The sequence below is a fragment of the Pleurodeles waltl genome, chromosome 11 (genome assembly GCF_031143425.1).
Source record: "Pleurodeles waltl isolate 20211129_DDA chromosome 11, aPleWal1.hap1.20221129, whole genome shotgun sequence".
In the NCBI taxonomy this organism is placed as follows: Eukaryota; Metazoa; Chordata; class Amphibia; order Caudata; family Salamandridae; genus Pleurodeles; species Pleurodeles waltl.
In genome coordinates this window covers 142,425,247-142,443,541 of record NC_090450.1, presented here as the reverse complement: position 1 = coordinate 142,443,541, position 18,295 = coordinate 142,425,247, and positions in this window count along the sequence as shown.

Sequence of the window (18,295 nt, the reverse complement as noted above, 5' to 3'; positions counted from 1 at the left end):
CACAGTAGAATGTGGCCCTATGGGTGACCACAAATCACTCTCAGCATATAAATGAAAACACATTGTGTGCAGAGGTAAAGATACGTCTATCTAGCACATGCGCTTGCAACATCCACGCAACCTGTGCCTGCAAGTTTCTTTGCCATCCAGGCTTTCAGTATTTCATCCTTTCAAGCTGCAAGGATACTGCAACAAGATAGTCATTTATAGTGAAAAAACGTGCCTAACTAGGTTGCCACAGGCCTGCCCTTGTCAGCAGAGACTAAAGCACTGTCTGTGCACTGGAATGTTATGATTTTACGCTGTCCCACCACCAGCATCCTCAGTTTAGAAAGCTTCAACATAGCTGCCAAGTTTTACAGGACCATGCATGATGTGCTTCTCCAGTCCGTTTTTTTTCTTTGAATTCTGGGACTTGTAGTCCTGTTTTATAATGGGATAAACAGACCTATAATTCCCAGAATTCAAATAAAAAACCTGGCCTGGAGTAGCACATCAAGCATGGACCAGGGAAACTTGACAGGGCTGTTTCAAAACTAGCCAATAGCACTTGTTTTAGATGGGCCGAAACACGCCTTGAATCAAAGAGTGGTTACTGTGTGACCTCTACCTTGCCCTTGAGTTAAACTCAACACAGCGCATCCTGCATTCCTTTCCATCGTCCCGTGCGCTCTCCATAAGGGGAGACTTCTCTAAAAGTAGGGCGAACCAGAGTGCGTAAAAATGTTCGGGGAAATTTGCCTCTTGAAAAGGGCTTGCTGCTGTGGAGGTGAGGCCGCGGCTGGCGCAACAGTTTCATTACTGTTAGATCTAATGAACGGTGGCCCTTTGCCACTTTGAAGAGCCCGGGGTGTGTTTTCTTCCTACACATTTGTAAAGCTTCCTACTAAATGCAGGTGGCAGACTCCAGACATTTAAGCCCAAAATGGATTCGTTTTAGTTGTCTCCCGACTAACCATATTTGTACTTTTTTAGCGCGGCGTTTTCGTCGTCTTTTGACGCAAAATCGGCACAAACTTACGAAATACAATTGGCTGAATGTGATCGGGACATTTATAAACCAATCTGATTATATTGGAGGACAACAATTCTTATTGCCTAAAGTCAACTGATTGGACATTATACATCACTTCCCATGAACTGACTGGGAGTGTTTGGCGTTCCGACTCTAAGCTATTTTCTTTGGAAGAACTTCTATCTCAATATTGGATTAGATTGTTTATGTTTAATGTGTGACATGTATATGTTGTTACCCAAGGTGTTTGTGATATTTATTACATATTTTTTGTAATATTTATGTATTTTTGTTTGTCTGTTTTATAATTATTGCTTCATATTTATTGGTAACGTTTGTATTAAAATTGATAACTGTAACAGTCTATTTTTGGAACCATCGCATACGTATGTTATCTTTATCTACTATTGTTATTTCTTTCTATCATTGTATATATCATGTATGTTAATTTATATTATTACGTTTGATTCCATGTGTATAATTAGGATTTGAAATTAATTATTCAAAGAGTGCTCCGTTCATCTTTTGCTTTATATTTGTAAGTTTGTGCTGTTCTTGCGTAAAAAAATGACGCAAACGCCGCGCTAAAAAAGTATAAATATTAAGTTCTTCTCTCCTTCGATGTAGGTCGATGGGGAAAATCCATTCCATCACTTTTTTTTCAAAGTCTCCCTCTGCCCATATTCAAAATGTTGGCGTGCATACAAATGTATTTATTAGGACATTTTATAAAGTTCTATGTGTCTCCTTCCACTGTTTTCAGAGTGCTTGACAGAGTTTTCGAGTGGCACATTATTGCCGAAAATTAGGAACCTACATGGATGGGTGAGTAAACGTGTCCGAAAATCATAGATTGCAAGCTCCGTTCAATTTGTGATCAGTTGAAGACCAGCCTGAATAGTAATTTCTTCAAAAGTGTGCTGGACCTACCTCATCCAATAAATCCGCAATGACGCAGATGTATAGAAAAGTTTGTGGTTTGACGTGTGGCCCACACAATACCACAAAACGCATAAAAGGGTGAATGAGTGTTATATTATTTCTTATTCCCTCTTGTTAACATCAGTTATGCACCAGGAGTGTGAATTAAACAATTTTGCTGCTCATTTATGTCTCTCAAAAAATGACAGTATCCCACTTTCCTACATCTGAAATAATAATAATAATAACTTGCTTTACATAGAGTTTAGTGCCACCCGTGTGCCATTTCTAAGAGTGACATTTTCAAAAATGTGATACTCTTACCTAACATTATGGTGCCTAATGTATTGACCTTGGAAGCATGGAAGATAAAGTCAGCCTTACCATGAGTCACTTGGTGACCTGCAGTGCTTAGAAGATGTTAGCAATGGCCATTTTTCCCACTGACTCATTTTAAGATTGCAACCGCTAGGCAGCTCATGCGCTGTCTGTTGCAAAACTTATTGTGGCTTACCAAAGACATTGAGGGGGCTTGAAGCCCACCCATTGCTCACCAGTGGTTGTCTTTTGTGTCACTCTAAAATTCCTATTTATAACCCAACTTGTCAATCTTGTGTTTGTCCCTCCCAGGGGGCATTGCCTCTTTGCAATTTTTGGATTGGCTGATATCTCTGCTTCCACTGCTTGCTTTTCAAGCACTACTTTTTTATTTTGTGTTAAGCACTCCATGAGAGTTCATGCACTTTTGCGCTGTCTCAGTCTTGCCCTTCTCTCCCTCCGCACTTTGTGTGGCTCTCTGTCACCCATGTACTTCTCTCCTCCACCGGTTGCACTTTTCAGTTAACGGTAACTAAAAAGAAAAAAAAAGCAACCAGTCTTCTTGTAGGCACAAGATGCATGGTTCATGTGCCTTCAAAGTAATGCATACAGCCACATCAAAGGCTTTTTGAGAAAATACAAGCTTGCCACACTGCACAGCATCCGAAATGCTGTGCAGCGTGGCTTAAACTCATTAACAAAGCCACTAGGTCACAATAATGAGTAATATTGGCTTTGCCAATGCTTGCTTCAAGTTAGGTGAGTCAGTGACAAACTGCAGTGTAAACAAACAGAACTGGGTTCACATCTTACAGGGCATTGTACAGTAGGGCTCCCTTAAGGAGCACTTTTTTGTGCATGTAAAAACCTTCCCTTCCCCGCATCCTCCCACCAAAGCAGACATCACAAGATCACGCCCAGCATCTATTGTTATTTATTTTTGATGGATACATTTGCATTCTGCTCAGGCTGTGGTGCGTTTGGACTTGAGAGCATGTGCCCCAAACATGTTAGCTTTGCTACTTTCCCCTCTTATGATGCCATCTGTATTTGAGTACAAGGGACGAATCACAAAATATTTTTGACTGCCGCTCTTTGGTGGTAAGGTACGCATTCATACTAACGCTTCGGAACTAGAAAGAAGAAGATTTTGACAAAAATTCAGCTGACTTCATTTTCCACATTGATGTACATTGAAGCATAGGCAATTTTAAGCAGAAGCTTTAATTGTAATTGTAATTGTAATCGTATTTATATAGCGCTTACTACCCCTGACGAGGCGTCAAAGCGCTTTTCGATGAGTAGCACGCTACTCCGGAACCCAACAAGAATTAGTGATTAGTGATTAGTGATGGATTAGTATCGTTAAATAATGAGTACAGTTTTAGTATTATTATGGGTTAATTTGAGCTGCGAATATGAGAGTTTGTTAGTTAGACTGGAGTAATGGAAGCCAGTTTTGCCTTAAAAAAAACAGGGTTTTTCCACTTGAACCATGTTTGTTGGCAGGTATGCTAAGGCAGTGCTTTCCCAAAACACTGTTTACCATTGTAATATGAAAAAAGCATTCTGGAGGTGATAACGTGTCATAAGAACATTTGTGCACATATGCTGTGTAGCATTTTAGAGTGCAGGTGAGGTGTTGTGTTGCTTTTGTTTTTTAGGCTTTTGTGCTGAATTATTGCCATTTGATTTGGTTTTATTGTTCTGGAGATTTTGTGTTGCATTCTGTTTTGACTGTTCTGTTATGATGTGGCATGTTATGTTTTAATTGTGGTGATATACCGCTTTGTGTTATATTATTGTGTTATAATTAGTTGTTTACATATGTTGACAAACACTACTATATTTCGAGCCAGATGTAGCACACACCTTGGAAGTGCCAATGACAAACAACGATTTACAACTGTCTAAGGTGGTAAAAAAGTAAAAAAGCACTGCTCCAGATTTACAGCCACTTAACACACCAGTCAGCTCCAAACTGAGGCTGCTGGCAGTGCTCACTTTATATGATATGGCCCGAGTGTCTTAATTTGGTGCCCCCTCTGCTCACAAGACGTGAACCTGCCCACATGTACTTCATCATAATAATATGAATTGTGTATGAAACCTCACATCACTTTGCTTTCTTCTTTTTTGAGCTGAACTCCAGATTCTAGCCATTTTCTCTCTCTTTGGCAGGAAATGTCCGAAACTTTAACACATATATTACTGCAATTAAAATGGTGAAACCTAAACTCGTAATAGATGGCTTTCACTGAGTCTCATGCACATTTTCTACTATAAAGCAGGAACTCTCGTAGGTGTTGAGTGGTCCTCTGGCGTCTTGAATTAATTCATGCCCCCTCGACATTTAGCACACTCTCTAAAGTCTTTGCATTTCAGCCAATATCATTTGCATAATATGCTAAGGTACTGACCATCTGGCCTATTTTTATAGCACATAGTATGAGAGTAAATCCAAAACTCTCTTTGCAAAAGAATGGTTTGCTTGTTTTGCTACATTGATGATTTGGGGACTGTTTGCAAAGGCAACAGTTTGGGTAAAATTAAGCTAGTGGAAGACTTTGGCTTCGGTTACCTGTTTCTACCAGCAATAGGTGCAATATTATCAAAATGAATGCACTGCTGAAGTTCCTAACTTTGTTAGATGCTATACAACTCTGCAGTGCTAATTCCTTCTACAAGCAATTGGATTCTGCTATTAGTAGCTTTCGGGAATATCAGCTAGCCAGACGCACCGTTAAATGGCTGAAAACTTTACTGGGAGAAGATGAACGTCTCTATGGGACTTCCAACAGTATTTTTGTGCAGCCTTCGAGAAACATATTAAGACCCTGATTTATACTTTTACACGCAAAACTGCGTTAGCACAGTTTTGCATGTAAAAGTATAGTGCCGGCTAGCGCCATTCCTGGACACCGGCAGGGCACCATACTTAAGGAATGGCGCTAGGTGGTGGTAATGCCCGGTTAGCGTCATTGTAAATGATGCTAAACAGGTGGGGGAGGCGTAGAGGGAACCGGCGGTGATGAGCCAAATAATGGCGTTACACTGTTTAGAGGCAAATATATTGACTCTAGGCAGAGTAATGTAATTTCCTGGCGCACAACCCCCGTTGACATGCCTCCTGTCTTAGTAAAGAAAGGAGCCATGCCCAACACCCCAATGGCCATGCCCAGGGAATGAATGTCACCTGGGCATGGCCAAGGGGCCAGTGCTATGCAAGGGGACCCAAGTCAGGGCCCCAGAGTGGAAAAAAATAAAAAATAAAAATACTTACCCGAAATTACCTGGGATGGGTCCCCCATCCTGTGGTGCCCCTCTGGTGTGGGTGTCCCTGGCGCAAGGGAAGGGCACCTGTGTGCTCCTTCCATGGTCTCTTACCATGGAAAAAAGTCCACAGATCCCCTAACGCCTGCCCATACCCAGGCGTTAGATAATGGCGCTAAACAAGCTTAGTACCATTATCTAAGGTCCCCATCCCCCGTGCTTAAATTTAGCAAGGGGGGATAAATATGGCATTAAGGCCATATCATGATTTTCTGGACGGGAACACCTACCTTGCATCTTGTTGACGCAAGGTAGGTTTTCACGTCCAGAAAATGACATTAACTCCAATATTTTGATGCTAGACATGTCTAGAGCCAAAATATAAATATGGAGTTCACTATGCGCCGAATTAGTGTAAAAAAAAAATAATTACGCTAGTTCAGCGCAAACAGGGTATAAATATACCCCTAACTTTCTTGTCTCTAATGATCTTACTTCCATATACATCAATGAAATCCGCTTAAAGACCGAAGCTTTTGCATGTTTCTCTACATTTGATCCCAGCTACTTCAGGATGATTCATTGAAAGGTAGTACAGCATACCTGGTTCTTTTGGAAAGACCGGGGCCAAAAATGCAACTTTGGTCACATTCATTCATATGTATCGGTATGTAGAAACAATGGTTTTCCCCTATGTTTCATGATTCCGTTTATCAGAGTGGCACACACTGGGTGTGAAAACTATTGGCCAATTTTTTAGGGGCGAGCGCAAAGTGCTCCGTCCGTCTTCTAATCCCTCTTTAGGGGGATTTTAACCGCTCCCATGTAACGTCAGTCACTTTCATTGGGTCGTGGGCTTGCCTTTTAAAATCTGCTTGATTTCATTCGTGAAAGGTGTGCATACGTCATGCCTCTTCCGGTGTTTAGCCCTCCTCAAGAGCACCGGGAAACTACTGGAAACATACAAGGCTCATGTTTTCTCTTTTTTTCCCAGCACTTTTTTTTTTCATTTAATGTGGCAAGAAAGGTCCGGTTAGGAGTTTACAACGCTAATAGCTTTAACTCGTTTTTTTTTCATTTAATGTGAGAAGAAAAGTCCGGTTAGGAGTTTACAACACTAATAGCTCTAACTTGACGTAATGCAAGACTCGTTGCATTGCAAATGCTTGTTTTTTTAGCTGGCACAATCCGTTCCTTTTATGACTTACAAGAGGGGTTTTCTCTCCTGGCCAAATGTTTTTTAAATATATTCTGATACAAAATTTTCTAGATTGGAAGACAATCTGTTTTCCAGCAGGAACATAATTTAATGGACTTAGGGCCACATGTACCAAGATCAAGTTTCGCGGCTCGCAAATTGCAAGTCTTAGTGACTCACAATTTGCGAGTCGCAAAACCTGATGAACAACATTGTGAATGACACTGTTTGCGATTCGCAATGGGGTCGCAAATGACCTACCTCATGAATATTCATGAGGTAGGTTGCAATTTGCAACCCCATTGGGAATGGTGGCACTTACAGGGGTGGCCTCCTGGTGTCAGCAGACCACCATGTCTGTGACTGCTTTTAAATAAAGCAGTTTTTTTTTAAATGCAGCCCGTTTTCCTTAAAGGAAAATGGAATGCATTTCAAAAACAAAAATGAAAAGTTTTCATTTAATTTTTTCAGAGCAGGCAGTGGTCCGTGGGACTACTGCCTGCTCTGAATTTTTTTTTTTGCATGCATTCACAAAGGAGAAGGGGTCCCATGGAGATCCCTTCCCTTTTGCGAATGAGTTAGCACCAGTTTGAAACTGGTGCTAACTGTGATTGTTTTGTGACCGCATTTGCAGTCACTAAACACTCATAAATCGAACTGCGACTCGCAACTAGGAAGGGAACGCCCCTTCTTAAATGCGACTCGCAAACCCTTTTTGCGATTCGGTAATGTGAATACGAATCACAAAATTGGATTTGTGCATTGGAAAAAGCTTTTTTCTCGTCGCAAGCTTCGTACAAGTGGCCCTTAATTTGTAATGGAGTGGATCTGATTAGCATTAGGAGATTATACACCCCCTTCAATCAGCTCAGGGAGCATGATTTGGAGATACTAGGTACAAAAGGTCTAATGTGCCCAGGCAAGTGGTAGATGGCGCTATGATTGCACAGGCTTTTGCAATAGCTTGATATTGGTTAGACTTAAGCTACAGTAATACAAGGCTATTGCATTGCTTTATTATACACCTGAGCGAGTGACTTGGTGGGCTGGATGCAGGTGGGGGGTATTAGCTGCTCTACCTCGGGGAAGCCGTGGTAAATATTGACCATATGTTTGCAAGTTGCCCTCAAATTCTAGTCTATTGGACGGAAATTTGCCTAGGGCTTTAACATAAACTCGGAATTCAGGTGGAATTTGATATTTTAACACCTAGGGATGGCTTTTTCAAAGTTACTAGTTCTTTTATATTGGCCCTTCTCAGTGGGGACTCCAGATAATTGATGGCTTTTGTTCTCGTCTGTTTATTTTTTATTGGTTACGGAAATTTAATGTTTTGCATTTCTTTAGCTCCGAATTACTCTGTAATGTTATGTCATTTCATGTAACACCCAATACATGTGTTCCACTTGAAGTGTATGCTGATCATTCCGTAATACAAAATAAAAAAATAAGCTACTTCATGACAGGAAGGCGTTTTTGTTGCCTTCTACTGTGGCACTGTCGACAAACATCCCAAGGCATCTGTTCTTAACATTTTGACTTCTGTGGACTCTCAGTGAATCACTACTGGAAGCCTATGCAATTTGAACCTAAAAAAATCTAAAATTACATAAACAAGTATAATTCAAATACACAAATTATATTATTTTTTAAATTCAGAAACAGAAAAACATATACAAAAATACAAATTTGAATCTTATTTGAAAGATTGTAGCATTTCAAAATGTGGTTTTGAGTCTAAAAGATAAAGATATGTGCTAAACTCTACCATATCACTTCATCTTCTTTGCATCTTAGGCATCCTCTCTTCTTGTCAATTCATAACAGTGCTTCAACTAAGGTTACTAAGCATCCTTAAAAGTTTCTCTTTGCTGTACTTGTGCTGCTCCCACTTATCAAGCAAGGATACCAACTTCATTTCTAGCCCCCAGTTTCAAATTCCTTCACATTTAAAAAGCATTTGAAATCTTCAATTTAAAATTAGGCATTTGACGTATTTATATTTCATTTATTAATCTGCTCATTTGTAATTTTCTAAACAGTCGTGGACCCCCTACGTGGTGTCACTGACCTCCAGGGGTGCTATAGGGTAGCATTAGATCGAGAAGAATCATCAAATGTTTTAATTACTGTAATTCCATCCACCTCTCTAGCATACTGCAGCCTAGATGTCTGACTACATCCAGGAGAGGACCACCAAAGTCAAACTGAAGTAATCTAGAGTGATCTAGAGTAATTACTACTAGCATACTGCAGCCTAGATGTCTGACTGCATCCAGGAGAGGATCACCTAAATCAAACTGAAGTAATCTAGAGTGATCCAGAGTAATTACTACTAGCATACTGCAGCCTAGATGTCTGACTGCATCCAGGAGAGGACCACCTAAATCAAACTGAAGTAATCTAGAGTGATCAAGAGTAATTACTACTAGCATACTGCAGCCTGGATGTCTGACTGCATCCAAGAGAGGACCACCAAAGTCAAACTGAAGTAATCTAGAGTGATCTAGAGTAATTACTACTAGCATACTTCAGCCTAGATGTCTGACTGCATCCAAGAGAGGACCACCAAAGTCAAACTGAAGTAATCTAGAGTGATCTAGAGTAATTACTACTAGCATACTGCAGCCTAGCTAGATGTCTGACTGCATCCAGGAGAGGACCGCCAAAGTCAGACTGAAGTAATCTAGAGTGATCTAGAGTAATTACTACTAGCCTACTGCAGCCTAGATGTCTGACTGCATCCACGAGAGGACCACCAAAGTCAAACTGAAGTAATCTAGAGTGATCAAGAGTAATTACTACTAGCATACTGCAGCCTAGATGTCTGACTGCATCCAGGAGAGGACCACCCAAATCAAACTGAAGTAATCTAGAGTGATCAAGAGTAATTACTATGTCTACAACTCACATCCCTTTGATTCTACCTACGAAAAGCTTTCTAACGTAGCTTAAAGTAAATTATTTAAGCCTCCATATTAAAACTACATTAAAAGAACAACTAAATATTTTCATATTGTACAGCCAGTTTTAGAGACAGTGCTGAAACAAAGCATTTGCATTTTGCTTCAGGAGGAGACAGAGGATTCACTTACAAATGTTCAACAATAAATTGGAAAAAAGATGTTAGACAGGTTCGTTAACATTGCGGCACCTATGTTAATATAATCTAGGACGTCAAAGGGTTCAGTATCGTAACTAAGTGTACAAATGTTGATCCTTTCTAAATGTTCAGATTGAGCAACATGTACAATAAATGAAGAAATAGATGCATGGTTTCTTGAAGGGCAGCGTTGAGCAGCCACGCCTGGATGTGCTGTCAGGGCAGTAGGTGCAGCCCTGGCTGGAACTCCCGTGAACATGAGCTATGCATAGGTTCCCATGGTATTCCATGGTTGGTTTACAAGGTAAATGGGGGGTAGGAGTTTAGGTATAGGAGGTGTCCTGCACAAGCAGTTTTAGAATTTTTTTCCCACTTTTTGGGGTGCTACTAAAGAAGGAATGTTAACACCTGCTTTGAAGAGGCAGTGGACTAGCAGAGGACATGCGCAAATCGCTTAATGCAACACAGCCATCATCACTCACTGGAGTTAGTTGATGGACAATCCGCCCATGCACTTATTTGTAATTTCTTTCATTGCGATCACTGAAATAAATGGGAATTTATTATTGAATCGAAAGTGCAAGAAACCAGGTCCCCGGTGGTTTTGCATTGTGTCATACTGCATGTAGATGCAACGTCATGCAATGTTGTGGCCATCTTGCAATGGTATAACCACGACTGCGGGTGTAATCAGAGCCTGTCCGGGTGGAAGAGCAAAGGAACTGGAGAGCGATAGAGGGTGGGGTGAGACTGGAGACAAAGAGCAGAGGCAGATATGAGATGGGAACAAGCAACAAAAATGTGGGGGAGTTGGGGACGAGAGGAGGGAGCAGCTGAGGCTCAGGTGAGGGAGCAAACACAAACATAAAGTGAAAGCGCGAAGTTTGCAACCAGAGGCAATAAAGAGAAAGTGCTAGGCACTCACACTGAGTGCTAAAAGTCAAATGCTACAGAAAATGTTAACGAGAAAAGTTCTCTGACAGCAGTGGAAGGACATAATGAATCCCTTCATAGAGTAGGGTAAAGCAGCAATGCACTCAGGAGGGATAGACACATGAAAAAGGTGGAAAGCTATTGAATCAGGAGCAGCAAACTGATAGATAAGGAAACCACCCAATCGCGAGCAAGGGGCAGGCTCAACGCCCACTCTACGTATATGTTAATGTAGTAGGATTTAGCTAAGCTGTTTATAGTGAGACCACAAGGAGCAAAGCAAAAATACCTGAGAAATATGCAACCCCAGAATGGGAAAGCGGTATTTGAGAAGTTAAGCTGTTATTGGTAGCACCTGTCATAGACATTTCTTTTACAGAGTTTAACTGCATATTAGACTCACTGACAAAGCAAAGGTTAAAGGTCAAATGTGCAAAGGCAAACAGAAACCAGCAGACAGGGAGTTTTTTGTTAACTGTGACTTTCCTCGTAACAGATGTACCATTGGCCAGGAGAAACCAAGGGAAGGGCTGGATGGAGATTTATTTTTGAGGAATTTGAATGCAGGCCGAAATGCTTTGGGGTTTCTGGCCAAGGAATTTGTGAGTGATGGGAATCTGCCGGACATGCTTCATTCACAGCTGTGTGCTATGCCTGCAGCACCCAGTCTAGTTAAAGGACAGGACCTCTAATTCACAGCTATTTATAGCTCTAGCCCAAACCTAATCTCTCACTTGGAACATGCTAATGTGGTCTGTAGAAAACTTAGCAAGGTGTTTTCCTTTTAGATCTTGCTCCTGCAATGAGTCATGCCGCTGAGCGGGGTGCAGTTTTGTAATTACATGAGTGTAGTTCGCGCAATTCCCCATTATTGACCTACATAACCGTGGTTCCAGAGCGAGCCTCTTTTCCAACTACGCACACATGTTTTTCCACGCAAACTGGAAACATTTCCTCGCGAGTGAGAGCTTGTTGGTTGGTTCAGAAAATTGCCACTGTTTTGTCGCAAATTAACTTAAACTCTGGGCCTCGTTTACAAAGATTTGGCATTTGGCAGCATTGCAAATCTTTTTGCTGCGCTGCCGTACGTCAAATCGAAAGAGCAGGAGTGCCCTCACCACCAGTGCAGGCACCCAACAGGGTGCCTAGCGCCAACCCAGGCACCCTTGCACCATGGTGCAAGGGTGTCTGCGTTGTTGACAGGATTGTTTTTGTGCAGGAAGGGAAAGCAATCCACAGAGGTGTTTTCCACGGCACACATGGAAGGAGGAAACAATGAGGAGAAATGGAAATATTTCTCCTTGTTTCACCTGCTCTGGGGAGGCGTAAGGTTTTGGTGCTGCCCCAGGTTACGTGATTTTGTAAAACTGGGCCAGCATCAAAGTCCATGGGTGTTGGGTGGGAACACCCACAGCAATGCCCATGGAATGCCTTCTTGATGCTGAGTAAGGCAACGTAGTGCTTTGTGCTGCCTTGCCTTACTCCATATCTATGAGGCCATGCAAAGTCACACAGGGTGGGTTTGCGTTGCCTGATAGATATGATCGAGAGGCCTTCGCCACTGGAGCCTCTGAAAAAGTGACGCTCCAGAGGTGCAGGCCTCTTTTAAATAACCCCTACTGTCTTCCCTGCAATTTTGAAAGTGGATGATATTGACCATCCCTTTTTTAATCTCAACAGCTTGAAAGGTGCACAAAAGCCATGATTTTAACATGCAGAAATCTTTGTGAATTTTGTGAATTAGTGGTGATAACTGTGATGTTCACTAGAATTAGGAAAACTTTGAAATAGACATTACCATTCATTGAGAGGGATTGGATGGGTGGGACATGGAGAAGTAACAGGGAAAAGGGAAGGGGCTGTGACTCCATCACTCCCTGAACAGGCTTCTGATACCACCTCTTGTCCTTGTGCATTTGTATAACCTGGAACTGCCTACAACAATGCACAGCTCCCACAAAGGACCTTGCAACTAATTGACCCAATGGCGAGCCCCACTGGAGACAAACTATATTAACCCCCAAAGCATAATGTTACCTCTCACAGCAGCTTCATCTAAATGTCAGTATATAACCTACAGTAACCATTGGCCAAGTAGACCTCAAAACATGTCACCAAAACAATTCAGTTCTGTCCATCTCCATAAAAGACTAGACAGCAGCCACCTTGCTTTTGCTGCTCTGCACATCAGATATGTACTGTGTTAGATTGTTAGGGTGATAACTTACCTTTGCATAATAAGGGCATGGTGTTGTTGCATAGAGTGGAGTGGAGTGTTGTACAGTGGAGTAGAGTGTCGTGGAGAGGCATAGAGTGGCATTGAATGGAGTGGTGTAAAGTGTGATTTTGTCATAGGACTCTTGTCATGGGAACCATGGATGTCATCTTTTATGGTAATTAGGGTACCTTTAGTGTGTGTGAGAAAGAGATACTCAAGAGACTTGTAAAACTAGTGCCTTACCGATGCTGGTGGCGCTATGTCATAGGGCTTTCAAATGGGAATGAGATTGCTGGTTTTGGGTGGCAGCACCATCACGTGTAAGGGACTGAGTCAATTCTACACTGTCTGGTAACTGTCGACCTAACCTTTTTGGCTAGCTATCAGCATCTCACCAAAACCCATAAGTAAAGGTGATTTGTAGCAGTCTGACACACGACACTCTGTGACTCCTCTGGGAAGTAGTGGTCTGCAGATCATATCCTTTCCTCTCATTGGCACAGGTCTCAAACACACATCAGCATACAAAAAGATGCAGGACAGTTTTCAATACACTTATTGAAAATACTGCAATCTGTGATAAAATGCTTGAGCTGTTAGTATTGGGAAGATGAAACATAGCACAATCAGGATTGTTACCAGAAGTAAAAAGCAAATAACCATCCCCAGCATATTGGAATAAACAGGTGCCAAAGAATTCCTCCCCACACATCCTAGCTTCTATGCAAGAGCAGTGTTAGCCCCTTTCACTGCCTGTACTTAGTTCATGAAAGGAAAACTCGCCCCCACAACCTGACAAGCAGGGGTCTGCCAATTGTCTCCTTGGTTGGCTGTAGAGACAGGGCTGAGGTCAGCAATGTAGCAATGAAATGGCATGCAGCATAGGATAGAGCTCCTGGCTAGAATTGACTCTCAAACCTTCGTTGGGCTATACGATGTTCTATAATAAAATACATTGTTGTTCTGTGAAACCAGCCTGACGTGATCATGTGTCTAAGAGTCAAGGCTGACTATGCATTCTTGTGGCGGTAATACTAGATAAATTATCATGTAGTCCTCGAACAACCTTCAGCAGAGGTACACAGTGAAATGTTGCGCAAACAGCAATAATAAAATTTTCACAGAATAGCAGCTGATTAGAAAAAGTAAACATCCCAGCTAGAAAGCCAGTTATGCTAAAATGAATTAAAAGAGGGACAGTAAGTAAAATATGTGTGATAAGAAAATAGTGCTGAATGCAAAATTCCAGGGAAACGTCCTTAACAATGCATCCTTAAGGACATGGTAGTTTCCCACGCTAGCATAACCACACTTGCCTGAACAACGCATTGCTTTTTCTGTGCCTTAACCACGTATGTGCTGAACTACGCATATGCGTGGTTAAGGCACAGAAAAAGCCATGCAGTGTTTGGGAGAGGACGCGCGGAGGTAAGTGGGGCTGGGGCAGGGGTGGGGGTGGATTAAGGGTTTGGGGTTGGTGGGTTGGTGACTGGGGTATTTTTTTTAAGTGGCAGAGGTGGGGGATTTGGGTATTTCTTTTAAGGTAGTAGGGTGGGGGGGTCAGGGTATATCTTTTTTTAGGGGTGGGGTGGGGAGTTTGGGTATTTTTTATATTTAGGGCTGAGGGTGGAGGCAGTGTAGTTTATTTTTAAAGGGGTGGGGAAGGTTTAAGGAAGGGCGGGAGGAGAGAAGAGGAGGAAGGATAGGGAGAGGACACAGTGAGGTAAGTGGGGTTCAGGAAGGGCTGGTGGGTAGTTTTCAGTGGCTTAGGGTGGGTGGGGGTTTCGGGGTATTTTAGTTATTAGGGGCAAGAGTTAGGGGGTCAGAGTATTTTCTTTTCGGGGTCAGGGTGGGTGGGGATTGGGGTAGGTTAGGTATTAGGGGTGGGGATAGTTTGGTGCCTCAGGGCGGGTGGAGGGGGTTGCATGACAGAAACATGACAGAAACATGCATGCCGTTTTGCATGCGTTTCCACATATGCCTTTACTAGGCATGCTTTTACAATGAAATTCTTGTAAATGCATTAGTGGTAAAGGCATGCGTGGAAATGACGCAGTTGTGGTTCCAGCCACATTAACGCATGCGTTGTTCAGGCATGCATGGTTCCATCATACAACCAAATTCCATTCTTGAATAACTCCACGTAATCTCATTGAATTTGTAGGTAATTTTGCTTGATTGGAATTACGCAACGTACACCCACCTCTAGAGGAATTTAATAAAAGAGTTCTGTTTTAGCATCATTGAACTGAAGCTACCCATATGACATACATTTCTGTGAGCTTTTTTAACTTCTTAAGAGGGGTCAAAAAGCTGGGTTCTGATATATCCTTAATGTATATCAAATAGCATTAGAGTTGGGATGTCATTGTATTTTTAGCCATGCTGTTCAGCATCCCCTATGTTGGATCGGTAAACAAAAAAAATAGGAATGTAGCACTGGTGGTAGGAAACGACACAAAGGGGAGAGTGTGCTCAAACAGTGAGGGCTGGGGAAAAAATAATAGGGTGGGGGGAGCGAAGCAACCTGTGGGCGTGGGAAGTCAAAGGGTGGACACGGGTGTGGGAAAGAACACAGGGTGCACAGGTGGGGGAAGTAAACAGATAGAGGAATTTAGAGATAGTAAATGGACACGAGAGATCACAACATGGAGCAGTGGTGCGGGGAAGCTTACACGTGACAAAGCAATGCGGTGGAGATAAGGACAGAACAGAGGCCGGCACAGGAGAAGCACATGGACATGGAAGAGGAGTATGAGCTCGTGCATCAGAGGAGGAGGAGTACATAAAGGAGACAGCTGGAAAACACACACAAACTCGTAGAGTACCTAAACTCAAAAGAAAAAAACTAGCTCATGAAAAGAAAGTCGTGGACGGGCATAGGTGATGCGTCCATGGTCCAAGTAAGGGACAAACACAAGAAGTGGAAGGAAATCCCACACATGCTAATAATAACAAACAAGTAAATGAGAGTGACATTCAAGCCAACCAGTAGTAAGCAATGGGAGAGCCCACTGTATGCTAAAAATACGTTTCGCAACAGACAGCGCATTTGCTGTCCAGTGGGTGAGACCTAGTGCTCAAAGCCCACTGTGAGGTAACAATATTTGTAACAACAGACGGCACATGTGAATCACCGGTTAGCTTCTGATCTCAATACAATCTCATAACAAAAACTCCCATCTTTTTCTGTCCCTGGAAAAGCTTACCTGAGAATGCTGATTGACCAGAACTCTGGCATTTACTAGCCGATAAGCAAGCTTGCTCAACAAGCTCTGTGAATGCAGAGGCACAGGAAAATGTTTCAGAGAAAATTTGCAGGTCATATATTTTCTCATTGGTTCCTGATTACGATGGGCCCCCACAAAATGATTTGAGATCAAACATCCTTTTGTGCACAAATCCAGGTTCTCTGTTTAGGAGTATTTACTGATTACCTGAAATAGTTCCCTTTCACATTCATACCAGCAAAAAACCTCCCAGTGTGAAAGGGAAAAACTGCTCACAAAGAAGCAACGCATGCACATATATGAGGCACAATTTCTAATTGCAAAACGTGATTCTTCATTCCAAGCAAGGCAACTGAGAATAGGCAAGTAATGGTAAACCCCTTAAAAACTGCACATGTCAGTTATGCTGTTTACCTGGTGCACGTGTACCGCCTGGGAGGTGCTACTATGGAGGGCCCCGTGGAGAGCAGACACAGTGTAGTCTCCCCACGGGAGCTTTCGGGAAAGGGAAGTGAGGCAAGGAAGGCAGGATTGGGTAAAGCTACATGGGGGAGGGACAATGGGATGGGGCTATATAGGAGGTGCAGGGGAGGGACCGGCCTCTTCCGTGCTGGCCCGTGGCACAGTTTGGAAGTTTGGCCAGCCCTAGTAGGCAGGTAGGAGAGTGTGTATGCGCAGCAGCATGGCTTCAGGTCATGATGCTGACGCTGTGAGGGTTGCGCTTTGCGTGCTTGGCGAAGGCGGCTGAAGCCATGATAGCAGCATGTGTTTTGCCCGAACGGGCTAAGAAGAGAAAATCGGGGGGGGGGAGGGCCACGGCTTTTCCACCCCCCGGACTTTAAACCGGACATGGTCATGATGGGAGGGGCCAATGCGAGGGAGGAGGGGACGGGGCCTCCTTGTGAGGAGCTCGTACTTGGCCTTGTGGGGTCTGCTTTGCAGGAACAGGTGTTGCTGCAGCCATGGGGACAGCAGAATAAGGCGGCTGGGCCCAGTGATGAGGGCAGCTTGCCTCTAGATCTTTCCTTGTCAAAGGGCAGGGCTAGTACTGGTAGGGGGGCGGACCTCTGGGAAGAAGAAAGGGAAGGGGGCTGAGAAGCTGAGTAAGGGCCTGGGCAGAGCATGGCACAGGAGGCTGGGGTCATGGAGGGCAGCAGGGAGCCAGAGGGGCTGAGGGGGTTTCAATGGGACAAGCCAGACCACGAGAGGGAGGGCCCCATGGCTAGTACAGCAGGGCAGTCTAGGGAGCCTGATTGGTCGGCAGTGGATATAGAGGCCAAGATCAGAGAACAAAGTAGGGTGGTAGCGGAAACTGAAGAAAGGTGTAGGGGCAGGGAGGTGCCCTTGGGGAGAAAGAGGCAGTCTAAGCAGAAATTGGAAGGAGTGGGTCCGAAGTGGCTCGTTGGGCCCCACAGTGGGACCAGGCAGTTGGATATGGGTTCCAAGCACAGAAAAGGAGCTTGTGCGGCCGAGGGATCCGGCTGCACGAAGGGCACGAGTGGCACACACGGCTATGAGAGGCACGGTGAGTCCAAGCTAGCGATGGATGCTGGCAGAGAGAAGGTGACACCAACGGGGGTAACACGGCCCCTGGACGTTGGTCTGAAGCAATAAAGGGGTCTTCGGCAGCCTTCTCTACTGTGCAGGAACGAGGCAGTCGCAAGAATGGCATGAGCCATAGGGGACAAGCCCCGGAAAAGTGGAATGAGGCAATGGATGCGAGGGGCGATTAGGATAAGTGTGTGATGGACAAAGATGAGGTGGTGGAACTTGACTATGAGGAGGAGATGGACGAATGGAAACATGGGGAGATTCGCAAGGTTAGCAGGGATAAAGGGAGGGGGAAAGGATGCAGGAGCGGCGCAACCCCCTCTTCATTTTCTGTCTTGGAGGAGAATAAGAACAGTGGGACATCACAGGAGGCTGCACACAAGGAGGAGCGGGGTCTCAAGGCTATGACAGAATTAAGGGCATTCATTCCCCGTGTAAAGGTGAGGGAGAATGGTGGTCAGTGAGGGGAGAAGCCCAAGGCACTACTGTGGCTAAAATGCACAAGTCAATAGGGGTGGATGATCAATCTGTAAAT